General features: G+C 48.6%; 1 pseudogene; it reads left to right on the top strand.

Annotated features, from left to right (window-relative positions):
• The first annotated feature begins 1,382 nt into the window (after positions 1-1,382).
• On the top strand, positions 1,383-3,169 carry LOC124689851 (annotated as a pseudogene).
• The last annotated feature ends 2,831 nt before the right edge of the window (positions 3,170-6,000 follow it).

The following is a 6,000-nucleotide window of genomic DNA, read 5'->3' as shown; positions in this document are numbered from 1 at the left end:
CACTTGATATTACAGGATGGATGATCACGAAGCGGGTGAAAGGCAGATATGCCGGTGACGGTCTGCAAATCTCATACTAGTTCTACGGTTTCTCTAGCTCTTTGGTCTAAGGGCGTATATATCGGGTCTTTAAATTGTGTATAAGGGCGAGCTTTTCGGTCTGCGAATTTGTAAAAAGAAACCATACATAAACTGTATAATTTTATAAAAGCATTTGCGCAAAATTCAACACCGAGGCATGATCATACATAGTTATATTGTTCATGATATAGTCCATACATTGGTGATCTTACATAGATAGATAGCTAGGGCGACCGCCGCTATGGGTCGGGCCTATGGGCGCAATGGCGAGCTTCGGTTGTTGTCGGAGGAGAGGTTGACGAACGCCTGGAGTTGGGCCCCAGCCCCACGCCACCTGGCCAGCCTTGCGCTTCACGCACTGCGCGGAACCGAGCCGAAGCAGGGCGTCGTCCCGGTCGCGGTGACGCTTCTCGACCTCGGTGCACTTCAACTGCCGCGTCACCCTCTCATTGTCAGAGTTGCAGTCGACGAAATCCGCGACCCGAACATCCTCATCGGTGAAGGTAGCAGTGAGGGAGCCTGCCTCGGCGACGACGTGCGAGCTCCCTGCCTCCGCATACTCTCGTGGCAGCTCGGGCATAGTACCACGGTTGCGCGGCGATACGAAGTGACATCCACACCATGCCCCGCCCTGATTTTGAGTGGTTCACCGGCCACATCAAGCCGCACGGATGCCGAATTTGCTGTCGACGGTGGCTTGATTTCGCTAGAGTCACGCAGTGAAGAAGTGGAGGAAACAGTAGGGAAGTGTCGGCTTATGCCCCATAAATAGACCGCCGAGTCCTACATATATGGATGGGGGTGTCGATTTAGGGTGGACCTTAAATTTTCTTTAGGGGCTTTTATTCGGGGGGAAATAAAGGCCAAGAAACCTTAAAACCGCTGGATTGTTAGGTGGTGGCGTTTTAGGGGATGTGTAAGTTTAAAAAATGAAAGCAAACAAATTCGTGTGAAACATGTTTATTATGTTGTTGGTGCTCAAGAAAAACTATGCGGCAAAACCCATTTTTGCGTAGAAGTTCAAACAGGCCTGCTGGGTACTTGGGCTTCATAATATTGCGGCCCAGACTGGAAAGGAACCGATGGACCGACCCGAACCGCCGAACGCAACTAGCGTGGAAAAGAAGCAGACTGACTCGGTCGCGCCGGGTCGGTTCGTTCTAGGGCACGATTTATTCTCGAATCTGACCGACCCTTCGCTATTCCAAGATCGTTCGCTCGCTAGACAAAGAAGAATCCCAATCTTGCTCGATTTCCCTCCAAAGCTCCCAGATTTTTCGACTCCCGCCTCCCTTGCCGCCATGCCGAAGCACCACCGCCCCAGCCGCCTGCGCCGTATCCTCACCGCCGCGGGGGCTGCTACCGTCGCTGGTCTTGTGCTTTTCTCCGGGCGCCAGGCGGTACTCTCCAAAGCCCCCATCTTCTCGCCGGGCCTGTTCCCCGGCGGCCTCGCCGTCGAGAGCTGGCCGCTGCCTCAGGAGCTGCTTCGCCCGCCGACCTTCCTGTTTCCGCACCCGTCGGAAGCCGACATCGATTTTGCCCTCCCGCGTCGCCTCTTGCCGCTCCGCCCCCACTCGCCGCCGCAGCACGACGCGGATGCCGTCTTCCTCCCTGATGAATCGGATGCCGCGGTCTTCCCTGATTCCGATGCCGTCCTGCTCCCTGACTCCGAGGTCCTGGTCCTGGCCGATGAGCCTGTGAACGACGCGATCTGTGCCTTCCAAGGTGGTGCGTCGTCCCAGGCGCGTGCTCTCGGGACGCTGCCAGGGCCCGGACGCCACGCCTACCTCTGCGTCATTCCTGAAACAGAGCAGAGTATCCAGCCGCTCCAAGCGCCCCTTCTGATTTCCCTGTCCGCCCGATGCTCAACTGGACGGACCGGCTTGTCTTCGACTCTGCTGTTCTCGACGGAGGCGATGTGCTTGTCTTCGCGAAAGGTGTCATCCGCCGCCAGTGGGCAAACACAGCCAATCCCCCCGTCCATTGCGTGTACCGTGGCCATGATGATGGCGCGTCGGCCTCCCTCCCAGCCATCACTGCGGCGCAACAAGTAGCAAGGTGCCCCCCTCCACCGGCTCTTCTTACTTCCAGCAACACCCAGCTCCGAGTCACACTGTCTGTCATCGGCGAGGAGCCCATCCCCTCCCTTGCGATATACCGTCCACAAAAAAGTGACCTTGCAGCAGTAGCACCACCTACGAGAAACACGATATGTGCCTGCACAATGGTGCGCAATGTCTCAAAGTTCCTTCGCGAGTGGGTACTGTACCATGACGCTCTGGGCGTCGACCAGTTTTTCTTGTACGACAATGGAAGCGAGGATAATTTGGCGGGTAAGGTGGCCGACTTGAGGTCCACAGGAGTCAACATTTCCACCGTGGCCTGGCCTTGGACGAAAACGCAGGAAGCTGGCCTTTCCCACTGCGCCGCAGTGCACCAAACATCATGCCAGTGGATGGCATTCGTTGATGTCGACGAGTTCATCTTTTCTCCGGACTGGAAAAATTTAGAGACTCCCTCAAAGTCCATGCTTGAAGCACTTGTCTCGGTTGATCCACAGATTGGCCAAATCTATCTCCCCTGCTTTGATTTTGGTCCCTCGGGTCAAACAGCACATCCACAGGATGGTGTCTGTCAAGGCTATACTTGTCGGTTGAAGACCCAGCAACGGCACAAGTCCTTCGTCCGTCTTGACGCTGTGGAACCTTCCCTGCAGAACTCTGTACACCACTTCTCGATCAAAGCTGGTTTCACTAACATGTGGACCAGGCTGGCACGCATCAACCACTACAAATATCAAGCGTGGACAGAATTCAAGTTGAAGTTCAAAAGACGTGTTTCTGCATATGTAGCTGACTGGACTGATCCGGTGAACCTAAAGTCCAGTGACCGAGCTCCTGGTTTAGGAGTTGAAGCTGTTGAACCACCTGGTTGGGCTGACAAATTTTGTGAGGTAAAGGATACTGTTATGCAGGAATTGAGTGTAAGATGGTTCGGTACTGGATTCGGAGGCCATGGATCATCCAAGTCGAAGGGTTCCCATGAAACCCACACCGGTGATGTTGCCCTCTCCCCCTCTCTTCCATAGTTTAAAGTAATAAAACATGAAGCAAACACTCAACTTGCCAAAAATAAAAGATAGCCCTTAAATTGAATAGTATACATATTTTTTGCAAAATATTTGTTTCTTGAACTTAAAATTTTCGTTTTTCAGGGTGTTTTGTTTCAGTATCCTCTGGAAACTCCTATTTAATGTTTCTAGATGCTTTTATTTAGGTTTCCAGTAATGTTGGTACTCCAAGTTCTTCTTTTTGCAGGTCTGTAGTATTCAATGAATCTAAGGATCCATCATTTTATTACTTCTGTATCTCCTGTCACATGTTAGCAGAATTTATCTGTGATACAGACGCTTCAATGTATTTCATCAGGTTATTGCGTTAGTTTTTTCAGGTTCTTGGCGCGCTTCTGTTGGCGTTGGCTGTACTTCTGGGTGCAGGTACTGTGGATTTGGGTGTTCAGTTTTCTTTTTCTTATTCTGGATTTTGGTCTATTGACTTGTTATTTTGCAGGTGCGTTTTGGTGGGCGCTGGTAGCTGCTGTTGCTGAATTTCTGTTTTTAGGTGTGATTTATTTTTTTCATATTTTTATTATTGGAATTTTGTTGTTGTTGTTTTTGACGCAGTACAAGTTTCCTGTAGATCCTTATTCCTCCAGTTTGTTCTTTCTAGATATTTATTTCTTGGTCGTCTGTAATTAGGAGGAACTGCCATTGTCAGGGAGCGAAGCGTCCCACCTGAGCTTCTTTGTTCAGCCATCAGTACACACAGGTAAAACTCTTTGTTATTCTTGTGCGTTAACCTATGTTACTCTTGCTCCTTATTTGTGCTTCCTCACTGATCTTCAGTTCAGTACCTTGCATCCAGTATTATATTTGATCCTAAATATGTGACTGATATGCCATCCATGATCCCAACGACCTAAAATATATTTTTGGAATATGAACCGAATAAATATCACCATGTTTTCCCCATATAGGAAAAATATGTATAGTCAGTTTTTGTTTTACACTTACAGAATATACGTGGAAATTCAGTTGGCAACAAGAATCTTATAGAGGTTACTTTTATTTCCCTGGGTGATTAGTTCAGGAAAACATTTTATGCTATCCCTCGTTTTGGTGATTATTATGGTAATTAAGTTGTCCAACAAAAGTTATATTTTTAGGTCAGTTATATATGTATATCCCTTCTAAGGGTACACTTTATTCATTTACTTGGGAATTAAAAGTTACAAACAACGTGCAGGGTGGTGGCAACTGGCAAGGAGCTCTTGCAGCCTCCAAGGTGATTGCACTATCGTACTTTCTTTATTTTGTTTCTTCAGTAGTACACAAACCAAACTAAAACTTATAATCTTACTTGTTTTGGTGTCAAATTGGTCGAGCTATCTCTCTTTAGGATGACCAAATTTATGGGTTTTTTAACATTTGCTACGCTAATTGATCATTGTGTTTCTCCATCTGCAAATTCAACTGGGAGTGGCACTGCGATGACGACTGACACGAAGGCGGTAGCCGGTAGGAAGGTGGTGGTTTTATGTGGCCATGGTGCCTGGAGGCGAGAAAAGATCTACTGTGAGTGGCCTGCCGTGATGGCACCACTTATGACCGCAGCCTAGCAGGTGATCACACTATCGTACTTTCTCTATTTAGTTTACACAAACCAATTTAAAACTCATGAACTTACTCATTTTGATGTGAAAATTGATTGAGCTAGCTCTCTTTAGGATGACCAAATTTACGGGTTGTTTAACATTTGGTATGTGTATTGACCATTGTTATTCTCCATCTGCAAATTCGGCTCGTTGGCTCTCTGCTACTCCAGTTTTCGGCGGCCATGGGGTTGGTGATTAACTTCCATAAAAGCACCATCGTGCAGTTGCCACCCTTGCCATCCAAGAGATTCTGGGCTACCGTGTCGAGAGCTTCCCGCAGATCTACCTGGGTCTGCAACTGTCAGCTGAGAAGCTCACCCTGGCTACCTTCTCACTGCTGATCGCGCTTTTGATCAACTCAGTGCTTGATGCCCTTGTGAACTACGCATGGACACGGCGTTCCTCCCTCCCGCGCTGCTGCACATCCTCGAAGGGCTACCCTGCGACTTTCTGTGGAATGCTCTGGATCATCCCTCTGGAGCCAAGTGCCTGGTAGCCTGGCAGCAGGTTTGCCGTCCCAAGGAAGGCCGCCTGGGCATTCGTTGTCTCTTCAAGCAAAAGTGGTCCCTGCAGGTGAAGCTACTGCTGGAACATCTGAAAGCACCGCAACACTGTCACCTTCAGAGAGTAGTGACCTAGCCTGTCGCTTTTGCTTCAGATGTGCCGCGATGATGCCCGGTTGTGGCGTTACGCATCCCTCGGGACGTGCAATGCTCCACTGATGCTTGGCTTCTCTTCCTTAGCTCTAGGCCCCCTTAGTCCCCCCTCTCTGCCCCCTTTTTCACACTGTAATCCCCAAACTCCAGCTGTATATCTGGCTTTGGGCCAAAAAATTTGAATGAAAAAGTTCAGGTGGGTTTTTTGGACGACTAACTGGCTCGAGTGTGCTTCTTGTTCAAAACTCTGCTATTTCTTTCTAGCCAGATCTTCCAAAGGGTTGTTAGATTGGCAGCTTGTTGAAATCTTTTAACTGGAGTGAAATCTAAGAAGACCATTAGCTGGCCAGACTTAGGAACTGTGTTTTATAGTTGTTATGTGTTAGATTATCACTGGAATACTGAGGAACCAACCCTTTTTTGTCAGATATTTGAGGAACCTGACCACACGGCAGATGCTTCCACATCAGATAATTCTGTTACTCCCTCCGATCCATATTACTTGATGCAAAAATAGATGTATCTACAACTAAAATGTGTCTAGATACAT

Source organism: Lolium rigidum, chromosome 2, assembly GCF_022539505.1.
Source record: "Lolium rigidum isolate FL_2022 chromosome 2, APGP_CSIRO_Lrig_0.1, whole genome shotgun sequence".
In the NCBI taxonomy this organism is placed as follows: domain Eukaryota; kingdom Viridiplantae; phylum Streptophyta; class Magnoliopsida; order Poales; family Poaceae; genus Lolium; species Lolium rigidum.
The sequence above is the reverse complement of the archived record's forward strand: the minus strand, read 5'-3'. Positions and strand labels throughout refer to the sequence as shown.